This window comes from Glandiceps talaboti, chromosome 11 (genome assembly GCF_964340395.1).
Source record: "Glandiceps talaboti chromosome 11, keGlaTala1.1, whole genome shotgun sequence".
Taxonomy (NCBI): Eukaryota; Metazoa; Hemichordata; class Enteropneusta; family Spengelidae; genus Glandiceps; species Glandiceps talaboti.
This window is the reverse complement of record NC_135559.1, coordinates 11,205,426-11,230,661: the sequence shown is the minus strand read 5'-3', so window position 1 is coordinate 11,230,661 and position 25,236 is coordinate 11,205,426. Positions and strand designations below refer to the sequence as shown.

Sequence of the window (25,236 nt, the reverse complement as noted above, 5' to 3'; positions counted from 1 at the left end):
TTTTTTAGGACGTCTACCTGTTGGGAACGCCCTAATCAAATTTATCGAAGTTTGACGATTTACATACAGGCAGAGTCACTTACACGTACCTAGCTTCATTTCAAGAGTTGGGTCGCCGGGGTGTATGTATTTAACGTCAAATAACGGTAGTACTTTAATCTGACAATGGAACACAATCCCCTCTACATTAATATTTGTAGTCAGAGGGAATTGTTAGCGGTTTCAAATATCGGTAGGAAAACTGCTGAAGCCATTATTAGTCTTAGAGACGCTATTGGGGACTTGAAATTTGAAAATTTAAGGGAGTTGCCTCATTTTAAAGTCTCTAACGACTTTTTAAATAGGGTTGATTTTACGCCTGCATTGGCACTACAAGCCGCGCCAGAAGTTGATGACAATCTAGGGTTAGATATGGCGGCAGCCCTAACTCCCTCGACAGATCAAGCATACCATCTTTCAATAAGTTCCCACATGTCTGCTGTTTTCCCATTAACTGGTGGTGGAGGCTTAGTTGACACTTCTATTGCACCACCACCACCACCACCACCACCACCAACAACAACAACAACCACTAAGCCGACAATGGCAATGACTTCAGTAGCTCTAACAACTTCAGTAACAACGAATGTTTACCAACCGACAGGAGACCTGACAATAGATTGTTTTGAAAGTTATTGATTCAAGGGTTCACCCTTCGGAAGGCCAACCGGCAGTTAGGGCTAGAACAGGTAGTACTTATGGTAACCCTAGGGGTGGGTACAGTGTAGGGACTAGGTTACCAAGCCCCTCGCAATTAAATACATTTGCTACTCCAAATATACCATGGGGGAGGCCGGAACAACAATACATGTACCCACCGACTTATCCATATTTATCCTAACCCTACTACCAACCTATGCCTATGCAACAGCCGATTATGCCGTACATGGTACAACCACAACCCTCTACCTACTACCCAGGGTACATGCCCCATGTCTCGGATGGTCCGGTAAGAGGTGGTGTGGCTAGCACTAATGTACTGTACAATCTACACAGATGAATCCGCTAACGTCATTTCATATGTCAGATTACACAGTTTCGCCTGACACTGGAGTACAGGGTGGTGCTGACCGGCAAAGTCCAGTTATGGCCACCCCTGCCCAGGTCGCTCAAGGGCATCCTGCTTCTCGTCTTTTTCAGGGCACAACACCAGCTTCTGTGACTCCCTCCCCTACCCACAACCACGGAGTACGGGAGAGAGGGAGTACGCAGGACCATCAAATAGGCCGGCCAGAATACCCAAGACTGTAACTTATGATGGTGTGGGTAAGTGGAGACCATTTTACATCATCTTCACTAAGTTGGCCGACAGTTTTGAATGGACAGCCCAGGAAAGAAGAGATCAATTATGTTGGTGTTTAACTGGTAAAGCCAGAGATTTCTACGCTATTTCACTTTAGTAAAAAATATGGGGCGTAGATTCGGGGACCAAGAACTACCCGAGACTGCTTTAATCAAGTTTCAGCAGTGCACACAGGAACCATCAGAGACCTTACGAGACTGGGCGGACATAGTTATGTTCCTCGCTACTGTAGCCTTCAGTGGTGTCCCTAAAGGGAAAGTTAAACAGTATATGGTCCTGAAATTCTTGCAAAGCTGCTGGGACAAAGAAGCAGGCCACACTGTTGCCATTCTCAAACCATCACCTTTAGGGGAGGCTTTAAATTTAGAGAGGGTTAAATGGTGCCAGTATGTAAACACCTCCATTTCTGATAGGGCACCACGCCCCCAAGTACGATTCTCAACTTCTGATATGGATGCTGATGGAGACTTGGTTCGGGCTCAGGCCTTGTCAGTAAATTCTGTCCATACAGGACAAAAGTTGTTAGGCAGGAGAAGTCGGGTGACCAGAGTAGCAGAGTAGGGGATATAGATCGAAGGTTAAAGAACATAGAATCCTGCTTGGCAGACTTAACGCAACAACTGTCTACTGTGGGGCAACACATATGCAGTTTAGTTTCAAATAGGTCACCACAAAGGTCAAGTTCCCCCAAACGAACATCTGAGGGTTGCTTCCGTTGTGGGTCAATGGAGCATTTCATCAGGGATTGTCCTTCAGTTTCCCCCATGCGTAGTCGGTCACCCCCCAGGTCTAGCAATTTTTCGGGAAACACCAAAGGGTCAACTTACCAGGCCTAGGGTTGACCCGTTTAGTCAAAGGATGGATGGCGCCCTCTATGTCAGAATTGACTACGCCATCCGGATTGGTAAATACCGGCACTCGAAGGATAGACAGCAAAGTTGAAACAAGTACGTAGTTACGCTCCGTGTGATATTTATGTGTGGCAATTTTAGTGTTTAAATTGGTGTGACTAAATATATTGGTTGGGCTATAAGCCGTGCTGCTCAAAGTAAGTTTACCCTAAAGGGAAATTACTTCAACTGGTCGAAAAGAGGAAGTTGTAAGGAAAGATTACCATGTGTATCATGGTATGGATGCTGTGTTTGGTTCAGATGTTTGTTCGCCGTACAATAGAGACTGTTCGAGAATGGAAGTCTATGGTTTGCGTGTACGTCAATTCATCATGGTATGGTCCCTGCGAGAACGTCGACGGATGGTATATAAGATAAGTTTTGTTTGCAATTATGTTAGTGGTTTCTTCTGCATTTGGGCCCCTAGGATGTATTTAATTTATTACTGCCAGTGCTGTCTGTACTGTCACATACATTCCAACCGTAGAAATGCCTAGAAAGCATAAACTACAGATAGAAAACCAATATGGTATCGATTCAATGGTTCCTATTGTCTTTTAGTCAAGCACTTTAGCAAAACCAACACACAATTATAATAACAAAAGAGAACATTCCAATTAAGTACAAAGACACATGAATAACAAAAGAATACAATTGAACGAAACAATGGAAAAAGCTATTAGTAGCAAGAACAATAAGTGCCTAAAAACCTAATCTTCGGTGATGTTTGAATAGCTTTTGTTAGTGGAAGTGTCAAGTTCAAGTTAGAGTGCTGGGCTTGAAACAAAGGGAACCTTGGATAAGCTTTCAACTTTAAAAGTCAGGAAGTCTAGATACGTTGATGTCGGCTAAATGTCAAACAAACTTATTACGACTTCAAAAGAATAGAATTTGTATGTATTGCTAGTCGGCAACACCTGTCATAAGAATATTTTAATGGTAAAGTGTTTTATGTACATTTCTTAAGAATATTTTAATATGTAATGCGCTTGGGTACGCAAGATAATAATCTGAATATCACGTCACTATATGCAGATATCAAGAACTTCAATCCAATCAACTGTCTGGAATGACGAGGGACGTGAAACTTGACATTTAAATAAGAATTGTAATGTAATTTTAATATGCTTTGCATATCGACTGACGCCCCTTTTCTGGGCTATATCTGTAGTAACTTTGAGTGGATCTGGACCTCTCTCCTGTTGATTGGTGGGCCAGACGTTATACTACGAAATAAACCGTATTCAAGTTATTTTCTGTTGTGTCCCTGTACAGTGATTCCGTGTGTACCTCTTGCTGTGTATAATTCCCTACTGTATGTTGATCGGTAATTCTTATTGACATATCGAAAAGAGATTCATAGATTGTCAATAGAGTGAATATATCGATTTCAACAGTACTAATGGAGTGCATTCACAGGTTTAGCAGAGGATGTCTGTTTGAAGTCTTTGATAATGTGTATTTATATTTCACAAACACAGACAGCCTAGTATGAATTCACCACTACTTTGTTTGTCATTTATATAATAATGTACCCAGATCAGTAAATATTCATCTCATTGTTACCATTATTTATGCTCTCGGGTATCAATCGTAGAAAGCTTTGTGCTGTTTACCAAAGGTGATTATTGTACCATATTGGCAAAACAGAGTTGCACAGCTCATGAACATTTGGACATCACCAAGACGTTCAAATGCTAATTACTGTACATCTTGAGAAAATCTGGTTCATCTCAAGATAGGCAAGAAACTGGCCTGTATGACTTGCAGGTATGGCACAAAATATTACGGTTCTGTACAATGCCTGGCTACAGGAAAACAAGGACAATCCAGAGACAGGGAAAGAAGGACCGAGAACAAGAAATTTCAATTACATTTACTTATCGTTCCATTCCATACCCTCTGGCAGCAGACTTGAAGGATGTGTATGACCTATAGGAGTCTCGTCAAAGCCATTTCCCCAAATAGCTAATTCGAGGCCTACAGACGATGAAAAGTTCACTACCTTCAAACATTGATTTCCTTGGAATGGAGAAGATCCTATTACCAATGGATGGATTGTTGGTAATGCCCCAATATAGAAATTTGCACAATAGTGCATGTGAACGAAAGTGTCAACCAAGTAGAAATAAAATGCGAGTGCTAATAGCGGTTTTCGTGAACTATTGCACCCTTTAGAAATCACCCAATATGATGATCAATGGAATAAAGAATTGCGTCACATATACTTTATTCAAATAAATAGAAGCAGAACCAATATTCTTTTTATTATTTGTGGCATGATAAGTAATACAATGCTGAAAACGATTATGGAAACAAACATAATGTTTGCCGGATGTACCCAGGACAAAAGTGTTTAATAAACTGTTGTTAAGCTAACTAGATAAATTTTCTTGGCCGAAAGCAGTTTCAAATAGCTGATGGGTAACCAATCCAAGAACCGCATTCTCACACTCCTGACAGTGTATGAAACATATTATGAATTTGAATGGACGTCAAACCTGCCTGTATGTGGTCACAGACAGACAGACAGACAGACAGACAGACAGACAGACAAAGAGTATGTTTTCACACTCTATTATATCTTCCATGAGCAAGACCCGGTAAACGTAGTAATTGTCACTGAAAACGTGGACCAAGGAAAATTAATGCAATGTGTCGGAAGCAGCAAAAGCACGCTGTGGTAGCAAAGGCAGAAAGGGAGGCAGAGAAGACCGAGTGATCTAATACAAGTACAGAATCAACAGATGACGTCCTCGTAAAAAGTGAGCAGACAGTGTACGTTTATTTTCAAGGTAAATGTCAAATGGCCCAATTGTACTATCGTATGGACTATCGTCAATAATTAGGATGGCAAAAGCCGAGCTTCTGATAACTGCAACACTGCTGGAATTCCATGCATTTGTGATACCAACATGAACGTCGCAGGTTATATTCAACCAGAATACGTGTTAAGAATCTTAAGGTGTGTTTTTCAGGTATGATTTTATAATCTATAATCACACAAAGAATTGCATATGTTCAACTTGGGATAGTAACGATGTCTTGTCTTGTCTTGTCTTGTCTTGTCTTGTATTGTATTGTATTGTATTGTATTGTATTGCACTATATTGTATTGAAGACTACAATGGCTTCTTCGACAGTCAAATTTTGTTGTTTCCATCCGAGAGTGAATGCAAAACAAAAGTATAATAATAATTACTCATCTTTCGTCATGAAAATTCCTTTGCATTGACATGAATAAAGGTTACAACATACAGATAAATACAATTATATGCATTTACATTTAGCAGCAATTACATATGGTTAATGATTGGAATTGAACTTGGCACGAAACTAAAGTTAAACCTGTTTGTGCGTGAATGTGGTACTCTGAGGCGATGGCCTATGCCAGAGGGATACTCCTACGCTTGTGGAACTGTATACAACAGTACGCGAAGCACACGGTAGCATACGGTACTGATGGCCAACATCGATAAATATGCCAAAGATAGTTACATCATGCATCCTATGTATACAGTCCAACAGGTAGGAAGCTTAATACGAAAGACGACGAAAATAGATGTGGAGATCAGTCTAAACCTAGCTGTCGGTTCATTTCTATGTGCATGATTGTGCAAGTACTTTGCACGGGATGAAATTTAGATGGACAACCGAGAAAAATGACGTTCGCGTTCCCTCCCTATCCAATACAGTATGAAGTGTGTATGAATCATGACTGCTCCTTTGTATCCATAGATAATGGAAAAGACAAAATAAAAGGAAGAAAATATTTACAGTACTGGTTCAGACGTCAAAAGACTACGTAATACTACAATTAAAAAATGAGTGTTACTGACACTTTCAAAATAAGGAAGTGTTTGTACTAAGTAAGGATTAGCAAATATGTGGCTAGTAGAAGTTAAACTACACACGAAAAGATGTATGGACACATACTTTATTTCGAGACAGCCCTGAGATAGCCCGGCCTCACTCAATGCTGGAGCCAGGTGGGGGGAGATGCTCATCCGTCAAAAGTCCAAAACCAAATTCTCATTACAATATTAATTAAATTACAATAAGTCATGTATATTAAACTAGTGTCCTAACGTAGAAATAGACATTGAATGATGAACGCCTTGGAACATGAAAGAAAGGACGCTAAAAACTTGAACAACATCTCTAGACATAAGATAGGTGTTTGGCAACATGTATAAACAGTGTCATGTCCGGACAAAAACACAGTAATTAATTATTCATGTTGTCAGGCCAATATTTAAAGTAGCCTCGCTCGTTTAGCACAAATGAATAGATTATGTTATTATTGTGTTAGATAATTGTAGCTTTGGTTTTATTTGCAATACTATTTTTCCCTTTTTATATGCTATTTGTGTATATTTTAACATTTTGGTTTTGGTTTGCAAAAAAACCAAAGGTACAATTCCTTACATAGATTGCGACAATCTAAAATCTCTTTGGAATTGTTATCATGGAGGCAAATCACTTTAAATCACGACGATTTATCATTCCCTAACCACACTTCTAATTATAAATACGCAATTCAAATGACAAATACTCACATCTGTGCATAACCTATCAGAAACGGCAATACTCCCGAATTGTAAGAGATCCCCGTACACAACTGTAATTCAAAATGGCTGCCACGTGTTTTTGGCACTTCGACAATTGTATTTGTATTCGCTACAAAGTAACATTTTGAAGATTTAAATCCGACCGTAAATGATACAATTTAGTGACTGACATGGGATATGCTTTACGAAGTATGGGAATACTAGTTATTCTCAAACAAAAATCCGTGTTTAAAGCAAGCTGTAGATCCGTAGCTCGAGTTTTGGTTCACTTGGAACATTGCCTTATAAATAGGCTCTGTAGCGGTTCCAAGCGCAGGATGGACACGGAGCGGAAAATTGCTGCTGCAGTTGTATTGTGCCTGTGAAACCGGTACCTTGGAAAGTATAAAGTGAGAAATGTATTCCAGGAGGAGATTTGATAGAAGAAAGGAAACTTAGTGTCTTTATTCAGTCAATGAAGAGAATAGATATTCAACCAGGAGTAAAGACTGGCCAGGAATTCCAAAATAAAGAAAACGGCAAATAAATTGTATTCCGCCGTTATGTAGAGGAAACCAAATCAATTCTCGTGCTCGCTCTCCCCTGTGCTTCAGTATTATTATACAAACGCTGTACATTAACCTTTACAAAACAAGCATTCCATGTCAATTGCTTTCCATCCACTCGTATCTCTCTGAGGAGACATGTTGAAAAAATAGGTAGATAAAAAGAAAGTTATAACATGAGTAGAGTGATGAGCGAGTTTGTTTCACCTTTTCTAATCGAGAACCAAGATCATGAAAATGCACAATTCTATAAGACAATCAAGGAAATCGTAGATAGTCCTAACATGGAATGTACTGTTGCCAGACATTGATTACGAATCTTGGATGATCCTATAACAGTTGATGTTACAGGTGAAAGCCAGTATAGTACGCTATATCTCAATCAAGTTACTCCAAATAGACGCGATGTATATAGTAGTTAATTTACAGATAGACAAGTAAGTATACTTTCCGTTCACAGCGCTAATAAGGATTCTAACGTTAACGGTTCTACAGCATAATACAACAGAAACATACACTTCAATTAGGTCTGTTGTATTATCCAATGTGTACACGAATGAATTTGTAGTTGAGAGCTCGAGCGACTCGTAGTGTAAATTGAATGAATGAGTACACTGGTCCGAAAGCCCTTCAAAATGTGCTCAGCCACACCCAAATCGTAAACGTGACGCGTATTTATGGGTACATGACTAGACATTCTACATACAGACTTTACGTACGCTGCTCTTGGCTTGCCACGAATTTATAGACAACACAGTACCCACCTTAGATAGTAACGTCTCTAGGAGGAGGAGGAGGAGGAGGAGAAGAAGTTGCCTGAACATGCATGCTGCCTACTTGTACGTAGTACCAAACGTCCTCACACCAGACATACAGAGTTCAACTGAAGGTGGCAAGTTTCTGCTACTAACTTTAGGAGTAATTTACATATTGTCAGAGTACACATGTGGAGACAAATATAGCAAATGCTAAACAGGTGTGCGTGGAGATACAACCCAATCACTCAGCAGCTGTACTCGCAAGCATTGTGTGTACCACCCAATAGTAAATCAGTATGCTGTGATGGGGTGCTGGACGAATTCTTCAAGCATGACCCACATCTAATTGACATCACATGTAATATATTGAACAAAAATCTTGAGAATATTAATTTTCAGAGATACATCTCCCTGAACAGACGGTTCGAAACGTTTTCCTCCTATAGTATAACTACTGTTAATGTACTTGATTTTCACTAGAAATGTTATATGTTAGAATACAGACATGTTATAATATCTATTGTAAACATTTAGAATAAAACAACAGGATTCAAGAAAGTGAATTGCAAAACAATCGTCCATGTTGAACCATTCATGTTAAGAATCATCTCTCCATGCTGCTGCATTCAGGACGAAAACCTTAATATGTTATTTTTTTCGATCCCACGCTCGTAAATGTACGTAGGTTGTTGTCTCTCGTTCTTCATAAACATACTTTCTATGTTATAGATATAAGCTTATATTTAATGATGACAACTATACATACTTGTAAACAATGCCAGTGACCGTTGTAATAAATACAGATTTGGGTAATATTGAAGTAAATTCCTACAATTCTTGTACTACGTGTAGTGTAAAGTATTTTCCAACGAACAGTGACGGTCTGAAATGATGAGAATTGTTTTCCTTTCGAGAAGATTTATTAAAGTAGGATGCGCTCAAAACTAAATAATGTAAACGTGGAAAAGATAGCAATCATCATCATCATCATCATCATCGTCATCGTCATCGTCATCGTCATCGTCATCATCGTCATCATCGTCATCATCATCATCATCATTATCATCATTATCATCATCATCATCATCATCATCATCATCATCATCATCATCAACAACATCAACAATACATTTCAGTTTATCACAAAGTAATTTTCAATTTCAATAAGACATCTAAATGGACCGTGCCCGAGGTATTGCAATACAATCGATCCATGGCCAAGAAGGAGCAAGCCCGTGTGGTGAATACGGCTCATTTTCTTTATTTACGTGTATTTCCTTCGTTTATTGTCATTTGTTTTCGTTTTATTTGTTCGACCGGGTATGAAGGCGGCGACCAGGTTGTGCTAGATTTACACTGCCTGGCAATATTTTACATACACTTCTCTGCCTGCATCCAAGACCGGTTGCCCAGTTATAACAAAGAATTATATATATATATATATATATATATATATATATATATATATATATATATATATATATATATATATATATATATATATATATATATATATATATATATATTATACGAAATCATAGCATCAGTGAGCAGCCAGAGTCAGATTAATACATGTAATGTCAGGGTCATATATATATATATATATATATATATATATATATATATATATATATATATATATATATATATATATATATATATATATATATATATTGACATATTTTCAAAGCCAGTTGTATAGAATATGACGTATAACAACGGAATGCTGCAACAGATGGTGCATTATAAGAGCGTCGACGTCGTTCAATCGGAGTAAAAAACGGAACATGTTTGCTTCTCCCTACGAGTGCGAATAATATAATCGGAGTCAAATTCTCAGTACAGTTTTACTTTACAATGTGGTTATTGACAGTTCACAATATTCTACCGTAAGTGTATAATTTCTCATTGAACTTGATTTATGATATGTGTTGATCATGAATTTTCATTATCGCAACTACATACGTGGCATGCTATGTAGTCGATACACGTACACACATTCAAGCCCAATATTTCATCTTTAATGAATCATGGATTCAACATCTACCAATATGATGTATTAACAGCTGTTGTACATTATTAATGTCTAAGCTTTTGTCCATTTCTAGCGGAACAATATTGGGTAAATAATTATAACAAATGGCCTTGAAATACGTGCTGTTACTGTTACTATATATGTCACCACTGTATATATACATGTAAATCGATCAGATTAAAAATATCCTGTTTTTTGTAGTGCTACAGGGAATTGTTTCGGACGAGGAAAGAACTTGAATCTGGTTGTTTTGTCATGTATTGGTAGAACAATACTCTGGTTATCATATATTTCCTATTTCTCCCTCTCAGACAAAATAAAATATATCAGGAGTATTAAGGAAATATTGTTTTTGGCTTGCTTTTGCCACACAACACGCTCCTATTCTTATATTACTTTTTTTTCTACAGAAATAATGACAGGGAATCTCCAATACCTATCTCTAAAATGTCTTATTGACCACCTACCAGTATTATGTGATACCGTTCGAGACATGTTACCAACCCGGTTGAAAGAGGTCGTACTGCAGAGACTGTCTGACCTTGACATGATCACTGAAGAATATGTTCCAGTCATTAATAAATGTCTCTTGGTACCAGCCATAAAAGATCTGTACATTTGCACACGTCGATATTCTGAAGCAACGGGTAAGATGCTACAGCATCTTGCGAAGACTCCATGCAGATTACGAAGTCTTCGTATTGGCTACCGTAGTAATACGTATATTAATGTCCACGATTTTAGGCTTTCCCAAAAGTACAAACAAACGAAACTGGAAAAGCTGCTGAAAAGAGTATTTCAAAAGCAGACGGATCTACACGTTCTCGAGATATGGTATCCTAACATGGTATTATGTGATTTCACCTCCAAAATCAAATGTCGTCATCTCACTGAATTCTCGATTCGTGCCAACAGGAATATGATACTTTACGGCAACTTTACAAAGGGTATGAGAAGTCTAGCAAAAAACAACAGACATCTACAGAAAATAACCATCGAGATTTTACACGTGGATTTATATGAACTTAAGCAGCGTGGTTGTATCGTATTTCTGTCTGCAGATATTTGTTTGAAGAGTATTGGAATTTTGAATGAAGCTATAAATAGTGCCACTAAATACACTGGTGTAACTTTAAAGGTATTACAACCGCAATATATCTCCGGTGACACTGTGCTCTATGTGCGACGCTGCCTCCAATATAAGAAACAGAGACCAAATAAACGTCTAATTGATACAGTGATCCAAAATACATGAAGTGGCCGCTTGCTCAAGGTCAACGCTAGGGCCTTTCTCTTTATTACAGGGACTATCAAGAGCCTTCAACGTTGGTCCGGACTTGGTAAAAACAACAGCCTGCAATAACTCTAGTATAAAACTTCATTGATACACAGTTTCCGCAATCCCATTGGTAATGAAAAACATTTCCTTAAGGACTGTAACAGACTTGGGTATATGAGCTCAAGGTGTTTTCCATACGAGTAGCGCCGACCCCGTCATTGAAAAGACTAAATTCTGTAACTGTTTATAATTCTCCATATCAGTGTTCCCTTAAAGGCCTATTTGTGCGCTATTTGAGCAAGATCGCCGTCTGCCGTCAGTCAAATGTCATGTTTTTTCAAGAATGAAACAGGAAATGTATACAAATAAAGTATAATTAATGATTTGTCTTATGTTGTCAGAGACTTTTATTTCTCTCTATTCAGAATCAAAGAGCAGGTAAAAAAGCGTTTGCTTCATATTGAATATAATCGTCGGATGATTTTGCTTCCGGACCATTCTCCATGGCCCCACAAGCACGGTCGCCATGTCACCCTTGCCATGTTTTACACTGCAGCTAAAGTTAAAAAACTAAGAGGGAAAACTGCTTCTTACACAGATGTACGACATCAATGATATCATTTGAAGTATATTTGCAAAATATTGATGTCATATATACATAATAATCTTTATTCCCAGAAATACATATACATATATAACAATTCTACAATATATGAAGTAGTCAAACATGGGAAAGGAAGACGAAAAATAGTTGTCTTTGCAACTAGTCGAGTCCGCCCCCTTTTACAATTATCTTAGGGATTAGGAATTACTAATTACTGGGGCTGCTGGTCAAATTGAATGTATTGCAATATTGACAGAATAGACAAAATCATAAAGGATTTACAAAATACATTATATAAATATAGGTGGACAAAAAAAAAACAAGCAAACAAATACACAAACACAAAGAAACAACAAATGACCTACTTAAATATACAGACAAACGGTAATCAATCTCTATGAATATGAAGTATAACTAGTTTACAATGATTGGAGATAGTTGGAGATATGTATTGGATATATATATATATATATATATATGTATATATATATATATATATATATATATATATATATATATATATATATATATATATCGAACTGCAAAGTTCATGAAAATTTCAAGGATAAGAGCACATCAGACAGGATTCACTGTTTGTATTTGATGAGTAATTCTTATTGACTAATAACTGATTCTATGACCATATTAATGGTTATCATTCACACATCAAAGATAAATTCAGATAAAACATAACTTTCATTAATGCATTAAGTGATTAATTCATTCATTTATTCATTCATGTATTCGTTCATTCAAAGATATTGAGAAGTTTATAACCCCATTGATTGACATAGGTGGTAATATTTGTTTGTCAATGATCGATTTCTTTACATTTTCCCTATTTTACAAGGTTGGGTAATATACATAACAGTTCATATCCCAATCCCGAACCCAGCGATACATTACGTGATATATAATGGTTATGTGAGCTAGCCATGAACTGCCCTCTTGTAGAATTGCAATTATTGGTGGAACCGTCCTCAGAAATTACCGTCGATCCAATGGTCTCTCAGTATATATGGAATCATTAAAGTTATAATACCTCATGTGATTGGCTCATGTGATCGTACCCACGTAGTGTGACGTTCATGTCACCATATAAGTATTTAACATCCAGGCAAAAGCTTGCGTCATTCTCTGCATCAGTCTGTCCACGCACAACATTCAAACTATCTTCATCTTCTTGGTGGGTCGATTTGTGAGATTATAAAGTCTAGCGCGCATAATCCTGACTATCAGCATAAACGAGTAACTCATAATGTTCGGAATTGTTTGGGTATCACAAAGAGTATTGATATTATTCAGGTTGAGACTAAAAGTAGCGTTAGAATAACTTCAATCATGTTGTCACGTAGCTATCTCTATGGTAATTGTTCATACTGCTTTACCTGTAAGAAGGAATTTAAAAATTATCGTAAATTGTACACACACACACACACACACACACACACACACACGCGCGCGCGCGCGCACACACATAAATAAACCATACTTATATTTATTCCATGTGACGGGATTAAAGAATGTTTGATTTTGTTCGAAATATTTGTACACTCTGAACTAAGCAATGAGATTTGTACATGTGCTTACCTCATCATCTCCACAATGTACTTGACCTTCAACTTCATGCTCTGTAAATAGAGAGTCGATGACGTTTAATGTGTTTGATATTCATAAAACACTTCGATTCAAAAACTGTTCGGACGTTTGTAGATGGTTGTTACTCGTTAATTGCAGGAAAGTAAACTTATTTCAAATATTATTTTCGCTCTATTTAGCTAGATTATCAAATTCCCATGTATTCTTTCCGGTCAGTCCCGTATATCTTATATATATATTATGAATGTAAAATTTCTTGAGTATTAGTGTCTGTGGTGACTTAATTTTGTATTTAAGCATTTGATGTAAATTGTGTGTTCTATACTGTAAACTGAATATGCCGTATATCCAAGCATATTTACCCTTGTTTGTCGCCAATTTATAAACATAATGACCTGCTAGTATTTAGAGGTATTTAGTTTCTCCAAATAGAGGCCACATCTATTTTTAGATGTGGCTTAGATGAAACAAGTCTAATATACATTTTTAGAGTTTGATAAAATGTATTTGATATTGTCCGTTCCATAGACCTGATTCGCAGAACAAAATTGTCCTTGGTAGAGTCTCTAATATTCATATACACACAATATTGCGTTTAATGGAATCTGACTGTGTCGACTGCTTAAACTCCACACTAGCCTTATTTAACATTCCTAATCCAATACCAAATAATAGTAGATATATATTCAAGTACAAGTTATACTCAAACCACTTCATGATGTCGAAGTACAACCACTCTTGACAAGTAATAAGTGATTTTCCTGTTCGCCGCCATCATTTATCGTATTCATGTCATACCACATGTAAAAGTATATTGTTACATTTGCTTTAATTATCAGCCATGTATGTGGTGTATCACTGTATCTCTTGTAAACAATGTTACCAGTACAAAACACAAGTTAGTCATAGAACCACTACAGAATAATCATGGATGTCATAAGACTCTACATCCCAGTTCGAACTGTAATATATAAGCACAGTTGTGAAACTCAAATTACACTGCAATCAGTATTGTTGGTTGACCAAGCAAATTGACTACACTTGGAAAGGCCGTGTGCCAGTCGTGTATTATTAAACCAGTGTTATTTTACACTTGATATGGAGGCTATAAATAATTGTGACAAGCAGGGCAAATGCTTTACTTGGGTGTTAAGTGTTATATTTAGCATATTTATAATTTTCTTACCAGTAGTCGTTGCAGGATTTTGTAATCCCATATATTCGGTGTTATCCCTTAATTCTGGATCTATGCTTGCATAGGTTGTATCTCCACTGCTGTGATCATTATGTCTTCTAATTACAACAATAAAAGTAAGCATAACAACAACACTTCCAAAAATAAGTAAACTATGAATTTTACTGGAATTATATACACAATGAAAACGTTTCGATGACCATCATATGTACCACTACCGCCACCATCAACGACAAAAGAATGTTATTCAAATCAGTATACAGTTATGACATAGATGGTATAGTATATTTCCGGGCAGAAACAACGCAAATTCAACTAACCTTTCCTGCATATCTCCTGTATGAATAACAAAATGAAAAAGCAAGCTTAATTAATTAATATTTGACTAATAATATATGTATGTGCGTGTGTGTATGCTCAATTTAGATATTATACAAATTATATTGTCTAGTATTTTCAAGTTACTTAACTGTTTTCCTGAAGTTTACTCTGGTCAGACTCGTTGTATCTTCGTTTCCGAGTTATTGTATAGTACAATTTACTAATCACAACACAGCCAATTAGTAATATACCCAGAACTGCACACATAGATACTAAGACAGTATTAGTAGAACATTCCATAGATGAGTCACTTTTTGTATCTGTAAATATTAAAATATATGTTTGACAGGGATGAACGTATATACAATTATATCATGAAAATACATGTGTATTACGTACACCTATATGCGTGTGGTGTACACTATCTAGGGTAGCTATCATCACAATATGCCACACAAACAGGTGTAGCTTGTTTCAATGGAAGACTTGCGTTCAGCATAACTTCCCTTGAGTCGTGTTATTGATGAAGTGTCCCCAGATGTATCAATTATTTACATCTGACATTCAAATTAAAGAAGAAAAATCGTCACTGGCATCATAGACAGTGGCAATGTCATTAAATAAAACGTAAATTCCGTGAGGTATAGTAAAGCTTTAGCTGTGTGAATGCCTTTCGTAAAAAGTATAAATCAAAGTTCATGAATTTAACTTCGTATTGCACCGACATTTTCAATTAGCTCACCAGTGCTTTTGTCAAGTATCCACCATGGCTTCGTTAGTGTTTTCGGAAGTCGCGACGCATACGTGATCTCAGACAATTGTACCAAATTCTAGGAAGTTGGTAACGCCCTCCATCACGGTTTATAGGTGGTTGTAAAGTCCGAATATGAATCGCTTCCTTTGGTGAGCTATTTGAAAAATTCGGTGCAATACTAAGTGAAATTCATGAACCTAGTCTGAACGTTTGCATTGATTAGCTTTCATCATAGAATAAATCATCAAATTATCAAAGTTGAAGTATTGGAAAAGCGTGTTTTGTTATCGGCAATTTTTGCTTGAAGTCGTATGAAATTTGATGCATGAATAAATTAAAGTCTTTCTCTGATTACGAAAATGACGAAGTAAAGAAAAAAACACCAAACCATAACGAACCTTTTTGTCTTTAAAAAAAAATATATTTCCCTTGTTTGACATTTGATGATTTGTGTAATTTTTATGTGTTTATTTTTTTTCTCTAACATGGCAAAGCTGTCTGATTTAGTGGGAAGAGTTGGTGTAACGACTTAGATAAAAAGATAACTACATAGATAAATAAATGGATATATCATCGTACTTCTCTGGAATGGCTCAGTTTTCTTTGTCTTTGCACAGGATAGGACACCAATACCACTATCAGAAACCTCCCCAAAAGATCGGCAAATAAAATTATTGGACGTGTGGTCATCAAGTGAGGCTGACGCACCTGAAATAGTAATGATCATAGCGTTAACTCAAAATACTTAAAATCCCCATCCGTAGAGAACTTATGAAGGAATTGATATTTAGTAGACAATTTACACATATAACGCTCATAATGTTTTTCTTAAGTATACAGGTTTAATATATTTGAAATGTAAGAATTTGTTTTAATATTTAAAGGTGAACGCCACTTCAGGATATATACAGTTTTGTATTATGGGTTGAAGAGAGTGATTTTATAGTTTTTTTTAACTTTTGCATCACTTACGTGCGATTGCCGGGAAATACGAAGTGAAAGTTATTGGCTGTCCATTGTTCAGTGGCAGCCCTAACGTTTTCACGGGGGGGGGGGGGCGACTAGCCTCTAAATATTGAATGGTTGAACACTGCATATTCATGCGTATGGAACACATGCACATTAAATATTCATGGGTTGCCCTGCGTTGCACACTGTCACAACAGGAACGTAGAATTAGAATTCCCGGTTTCTTGTCTTACTCCGACATTCTGGAAGCTGGGGTTTTACAGAAACAACTGTCACAACAGTTGACCACGATAACCTTTTTCTCAGCGGTTTTCAGTTAGTTTAGAGCATGGACTTCATAATGGCACAGTCCCTCTATCACATATAGAGAAGGGCTGTGATAAGGGAGGTATTGCCAACTCAAGTGTGTGGATATTTTGTAAATGTACTAGGCAACGCAAAGCATGGCAATCATGAATATTCAATGTGGCTTTTGACAATGGAAGGTCAATAACTTTCACGTCGTATTTCTCAGCAATCGCACGTAATGTAAGTGATTTAAAATTATACTATGGCTCACTACAACCCTAAATTTTACAAAAATGCTTTCCTGGAGTGGAGTTCTCTTAAATTACTAGTTATTTACAGCCCACCTTTCACAAAGTTGACACAGAAATGTTGATATCGGCTGCAAGACTCTATCGGTATTATGAAAGTTGCCTTATTTCCAGTGTATGTTGTAGTTCCCCATTCATCTATCCCAGCGGTGACGTCACCATTAACGTGTAGGGTGTTGCTGGTAGTCAGGATTGCACCTTTAATGACGGTTTCAAAACCAATGTTGATGGTTCCACCAGTTATTGCTGTTCCACCAGCATTCTTTAGTTGTATAGAGTAGGTCAGTTCGATGATAGAGTTCGTATTCATATTTACTTGATCTTGGTTTGTGACGTTAAGGTCTACTGGAACCTCATCTCATAGATATAATAACAAATTGGTTAACACATCCTTAGATTTCCCTGTACAATTATTTTAGTCAGGTGACATATACAGTTTTAGTTTTAGATATTACATTCACTCACCGAGTTTGGTCACATCAATCGCAGACAAATTTATTTTACTTTTTGACGTGAAACATCTCTTTATAGTTTTTCTTTTGAGTGGTCATTCTGGTGTCGACGATTTATAACACTTTGCAGACAGTGGTAATTTTCATTGGGGTTTATATTTTTCGGTACACTTTAGGAAGTAATTTATACCGTTGTCCGTTAAATTCTATGGTTAAAAATGTCACGTGTTTTTACATCATGATTATTTTATCCAACACTGGATGGCGTTGCTACTTGTTTACCGTGTATCTATCCGTGGCTCCGTGTCCACCTATATCTCAAACATGCATTCGCCAATTACACCCAAACTTCAGCAAATGCCAGATACTACAGTCTGCATATACATGTCTTTTCGTTTCGCGACCTTCAGACCTTCATAGTAATCTAACGTGTGTCTGCACCCATTTTATCAATAATAAGCTTTCTAATGACATCTTGACCTTTGACTTTGACTTTCATCTTCAAGGTCAAACAAGCATAAAGTGTCATAAATTTCACATTTTGCCCACTATTTATGGTAGATTAAGAGAGGGACATAATCTGAGTGTCTACACCCATAGTATTTATAATGGACTTTCTAATGAGACCTTGAACTTTATCTTCAAGGTTAATATAGCCACAGACGTTTGAATTGCACACGTTTATCTATGACATGCATGGGCAGATTCCAACCAAATATATCATAATTATCAGAAACAGTATTCCAAATATGTGCATGGTCTTGGCAATAATGGTAGAATGGTGGTCATATTTATCGTAAAAAATATTACATTTCGTGCTCTAAAACTGGAAGCTTATTAGTAAGGAGCACTTTGTTTCATGACCTTGGCGATAATGGCCATCATGTTTATTGTAAAAATTCATATTTTGCCGACTAACACTGGAAGCTCAATAGGTAGACCTAATTTAAGTGTCTACAACCATAATAGACTTTCTAATTAGACCATGCGTTTTGAGCTTGGCCTCTATCTTCAAAGTCAAATAGTCAAAAAGCATCGTAGAGCATATAACAACTCTGATATCGATGTTCGTGGGTCATTTTAAACTGAACCTGGCACAAATGTTACATACAATAGCTCACATATGATCGGTTTGTTTGGCTGCCTTCGCTTCGTGGTAATGACCGATAGGCTAGGCGGTAACACTTTTCATAAACAATTCCAAAAATGAATGACTGAAGTTGTAATATTTCGGTCTATGTGTTAGAGATCGGGTCACAAATTATGATAACTGACAATGACACAAGGTTTCACTTACCTGATTTACAATCAGTCGAACCAGCATCACTTGCTCCTTTCACAAATTTCAAGCATTTGTAATCATTGGTGGCATCGATGTCTGTGTATGTACCTGCATTCTCGATTATAACACATAAATGGCTGTGTGTTGGACATCCCCTGCTTGGATACTGGACTGCATAATTCATGGGATAGAACAAATGGTAGTCGTCGGCTACGGTAGTCTGTAGTTGTTTAGCACGTTTATTACTAAGGTCATTTAGATTGAAAGCCTTGACCTCAAGGGCCGTAGAGGTATAACATCCACCACTAGTGTCAAGTTCACAAATGTACATTTTGACGTCATAGTTTAGTCCAGACGGAGCAGCTGGAAGTGTTTCATCACCAACATTGAAGACCGAAATGGTAGCAAGATTGATCACTTTATCCACGTCTTTTTCATAATATGGCGAGTTCCCAGCCGGAGTCGGATCTTCTATGTGAAATATCGCAACCTTTAGGTCTGATGATACATACAATAATTAAACAGATATTGTAAGTTTCGCTCATGCGTTTCGTCGTACAGGTTGCAGTTATGAAATGGAAATAAAGTTTTCATTCATTCAAACACACACACACACACACACTGATATCTTTATTCGACATACTACACAGGTGAACGTTTGACACCATATTTGTTTTGATGAAACGTAGGTGTATTTCTTATTACACAATAGATATATCTCAGTTTGGAAATCAATCTAGATAATATCCACTTCAAATATTTATTTTTGGAATGTGAGGTTTAAGATACATGCACCCTGGCAATTTAATATGAGGAAGCCTGCCACTGGGTACAGTCATTTACCAAGTTCAACATAAAAGTGAATCGGCCGTTGGGTTAATGTCATCGCACATTCCTTGCAGTCAGAGTAAATAGTACCCTACACGTTATAAGTTGTAGAATTGTTTACAAATTTAAACTTACCTATAACCCCGAGCACCTGTGACAGCGCCATTAGCAGTAGATACATACGAAACAAAGGCTTGATCATCTAAAACAAAACCATAATTCAAATTTATAACCAGATGTAAACTGAATGCCTTCTGTGAGGATTATTGCTCCTCTCATTTGTCCTCACCAAGGTATATATTTAATTATGTGAAATTTGAAGCGTGCACTATTAAAAATATAAGACTCGTGCAATTTACCATCTTCACTGTGTGAACCAAGCCATAAGAAAAACTTAAAGCATGCATATCTAATTATAAAAAAATCATTAATTATGCAGATGATTACGTTTGAAAAGCTACATCAACAGGCTTTGATATACGACGTACGCCACAGACGCTTAATATTTTGCAGTGTCGCGGACGAAATATCAGCTCTGGTTTGCGTGATTTAGCTTTAAAGGACAGGTATGCTTTGCAATCGTAAGGTCATATGCAAATTCATGTAAACATTCAAGGTTACATTATTTTCTGATTACCAAAAATTATGAATTATGCAAATGAATCATTAAACCAAAAGCTACATCTGTCAACTTTTAAAACGCACGTGCCAGTGTATCCAACAAATGATGTAATTTGATGATTACATTCGTCAGATATTGCCTAATTGCAAAAATAATTATGAAAATAGCTCATTGATAAATCAACAATCTTAAACTATGTATACATAACGTAAACTTTACCACAATGTATGTGCCGATTTATATGGAATTTGAATATAAAATCGCCTAATTGCCATAAGCATTAATTATGCAAATAACTATAAAATTAAATTAAGTCACTTTCAGAAATATGAAATATAGTTCTGTTTTCCGCACAACTAACCAATTGCAATAAGTAGGGCTTTGTCCTTTGTGGGGTCGATAGAGTAATAAATGTTCTATGTAAATAAGTTTATGTTGTTCTGAAAGGTGCATAAGTAAATTTGGCCATGTGCCAAAACCAATAAGGAATGACGCAAAGGAGACAGTTGCAGCGTACACATATACTAGGTAACACTTTTGTTGGACGTCACTACACTTTGCTTAGAGTTGAATGATTTTCCACTTAATTGTATATCTACCTTGTGGTAGAACAGCTTTAAAGAGTGTTTTATTTGTAGACGAAGAACCATTCAATCGGAAAGAAAAACAACACAACCAAAAACCCTGTCACGGCTCTAGAGGTTCAACCACATTGATCGAACGATTTGTATGCGAGTTTGTAATTATTCACTAATTTGTGTCAATGTTAGACTCAAAAGTTAATATACAGACGTGCAAGATTTATAACTCGTTTTTCACTTATTTTCGCTTCCTAAAATGAAAGGCATCGATCGAAAAGGTGTGACCTCGTGCCATAAATTTCCATAGTTATTTCTAATGCGTGTGAGAGATTCGTGTTTAACGAATCGACGGGACATTTTACCGTTTCATGGTGAGATTATGCTTACTTTATTTTACAATTACGTCGTTGTGTGCATTATAATATGTAACTACATCAATTCCTACATTTACAGAAAACGTTTCCTTGTAGACATGTGCCATTGAATTGTTTCATTTTAAAGACAAGTTATCAAGAAATTCAAGTAAAGACACAGATCGACTCTGACGTCAAACATAACATGAAGTACAAGCAAACCTTACCTGTCGTTTGGAACACATGGTTAGCTGCAACTCTCTGAAAGAAGATCCTCGATATGTACTACTCGCTACCACGTGGTATAGGAAATAAAAAAACAATGTCTTGTGTCACAATGACGTTTGCTTATAAATATCTTCTCTGCTACAATCCTATCTGTACCCCTCAATACTGTCTTATAGGCTTGTTATGAGAATTTTATTTCCCACGATTCCTTACGGCCATGATAAAACAGAGACTGTCAGAGCATTAAAACAAAGATAACCTCTGCCTATGATCAAAGCAACCGCAGTTTTCAGTACGTACTGTAGCATTTTTGGTAGGCTCAAGTAGAAATAAAGCTTTGTTGGTTTGGTCTTAAACGTTATGAAATGTGTCATAAATTTTCCCCACTGAACTGAAGAGCAAATAAAAGAAAGCTGTGTAAACGAAATATTTCATGTGTAAGGTGGTCTCTCTGACTGCTATGTCAGAGGTGGTTCTGACAGTGCCAGAGTCTTATGCTTGGTAAAGAAATCGAATAAGGCCTTCTCGAAGATGTTGATCTAAACTAATGCTAGATTTTTCCACATCAAGGCATATTTTGAAAAGTTTGAGGAGTGCATAACAACTCAATGACAATTATAGGTACTTGACCTTCAACAGTTATTACGATGGGTGTATATCTGTTGCAGTATAATGTCTAGCACATTCTTTCTTTCCAATTGGAGATGAAACAAAAATACATTGTGAGTCCCGACCGACAAACAAGAAAACGACTTTTCACGATTGGCGTTATTGGACGTATACAAATTAAGTGTCACGGCACTCTTTTTACTGTAAAACGTCAAAGTATGATTGATTTTTATAGCTTAAACAACTTGCGTTGGTTGCCAAGTACCAACATACCCACTCACGCACACCAACACCAACTCCAGACCATGGTAGCGGTCTGTGAAGAAACTGAACATACAGTTACACACACATACACACACACTACCTAGGGCGCCAAGGCCCATATTTTTTACATACAGACACGGTGTGCTGTAACCTGTAAGTGGTTATTGCCCATAATTCACTTCTTTGGCCATCGTAGTGTAACTCTCTGGTGGACAACACTACCAATTGTTTGCTCAAAACACTTAAATCCCTCAAATGCGAGGTGACCTCATTTCTGTAAATGTGCCAACTTGTGTAATCAATTTCGATCACTGGTATGGATAAAATCATCTTACACGTCACGAAAACTTTGGGACAGGCAACATATACAGCTATATATTAACATAACTTACATCTTTCCAGCTCTTAGGATTGGAGAAGTACTGACAATACTCCAAAACCTACTCCCAAACAGGAAATGTATTACATAGAATGACAAATACTATCCATATAAAATCCAAATATTTTATTCAAAGTGTTTGAAATATATTTATTAGACAACTTACAAGGTATGAGAACTATATATATATACTACTTTGATATATACTCAATTGTGGGTGAAAATAGTAATTTCAAGATACCTGTCAGTCGATATTGAAAGCTTACTGCTTGTGACGTACGTGTCATACTGTTTTCATGGTAGACGATTCTCTAAAAAAACCTTGCTAGTTTCTTCCTACCAGAACACACTAAGAGCTTCTGATCTTAGGTATTGTAGGTAATTTTACATAATATATTTAGTGTTTAAATCATATATATATATATATATATATATATATATATATATATATATATATATATATATATATATATATATATATATATATATATATATATATATATATATCCCCTTTTTAGTCGAAATGCACACTGTAATACAGAAAATACACCCCTTTGTCGTGTCCTTTCAAGAAAATCTATAAAAGAGATCATATTAATTGATGTTTTTATTATTGTGGTCTAGACTAATATGTAAGTAGTTTTCTTTTGTCTCCAGCTTTTCTTCTTGTATAATAATGACCCTTTATTTCTGATTATAATATTACCAACGTTCTCATACAGATCGTGCACTATTTTAACAACGCAGAATTTGGAATCCCTAGCTCTGTGACCCAGCGATCAAACAAACAAGCTTGAGCTTTAGGCATAACTGTGGCCCGTTGAGGCTAATACTGGCCTTAGAATACCTTTTAGCGTATGACTATGTAGCTATCTCTATGGCAATTGTTCATACTGCTTTTCCTGAAAGAAGAAGGAATTTCAAAAATATTGAAATTTGTACACACGCGCATACACATAATATTATAATATCATTGGGTTAGAAATGTTTGATTCACGATGACATTATTCATAGACAGAACCTCAGTGTAAAGTTGTACAGTCACGTAATGCACATACAGAGAGACAGACACAGTCACACATGCGCACACATGCATATATATCGACAGTTCTTCATACACACATTTATTCTATGGCATACCATAATCAAAGAATGTTTGAGTTTGTTAAAGAAACATTTGTTAATTTAAGCAGACTGAGTGGGATTAATTTAGTGCATGTGCTTACCTCGTCATCGCCACAATGTAATTGACCTTCAACCTCATACACTGTGAATAGAAAGAGTCGATGATGTTACTTTAACGTGTTTGATATTCATAAAAAATAATCCCTTCACTCAAAAACTGAATGGGCGTTAGTAGTCTTTTCTTGTACGTCGTTAAGTAAGTTTATTCTGCCATTCTTTAGTGGTCTGAGACTTATTTCAACATCAGTTTTGGTAGCTAGATGGTGCGACGGTTTGTTCCATTAGTATCGTACCTTTGATTTAATTCATTCTTATCAGATAAAGCGTCTTGAATAATAGTTTTTATGGTAACTTGAGTTTGCATGCTAAAGCAAGTGAAAACAATTATTGTGTAAATTATGGTATGTATTCCAAACTTAGCTGAGTATGCTGTGTATCCGAATGTGTGTTATCAATATTGCGTATATTCAAGTTTGACCATATCCATTACTTACAATTCATACTACTCTTATTTTACTTCCAAAATTAAAATTTGATATCAAATAACAGTAGATATGTGTTCAGGTACAAAGCATACTCGAGACACAGAATGATGTAGAAGTAGTTAGCATAGTTGCTACCTCCTTAGACCTAACAAAAAAAATTGTGTGGTTCGGATTACACTCAATTCTAGAATAGGTGGGGTAGGTTGATTTTTTTGTTCATATTTGAGTATCTAGTTCAGGTAATGTTTTCCGTCGTTTTTCATTTGGTCTCTGTGTTATTGGTTTCTTCCTACCAGATGTACAGCCATTACAGATTGGAAGAACAGTTTTATATTGTCTTTTTAAGTTGATGTGAATTTCCACATCCACTTTTTCATGCGAGACTTCACACAATTTTCGCGATTTTATTTTTTCTCTCTCGAATACGTAAAAAAAAAAGCTTTGGGTAGGGGAAAAAACTAGGTGGGGTCGGTTAACCGGAACCAAGCAATTGTTTTTATAAGACCTTAC

General features: G+C 36.5%; 1 long non-coding RNA gene across 1 annotated transcript; it reads right to left on the bottom strand.

Moving 5' to 3' along the window:
- Positions 1-13,369: 13,369 nt before the first annotated feature.
- On the bottom strand, positions 13,370-14,880 carry LOC144442319 (uncharacterized). Its single transcript, XR_013481628.1, has 3 exons — positions 14,810-14,880; positions 13,615-13,655; positions 13,370-13,412 (listed from the first exon to the last, which is right to left on the bottom strand). It is a non-coding gene; the product is annotated as an uncharacterized LOC144442319 (long non-coding RNA).
- Positions 14,881-25,236: the final 10,356 nt, after the last annotated feature.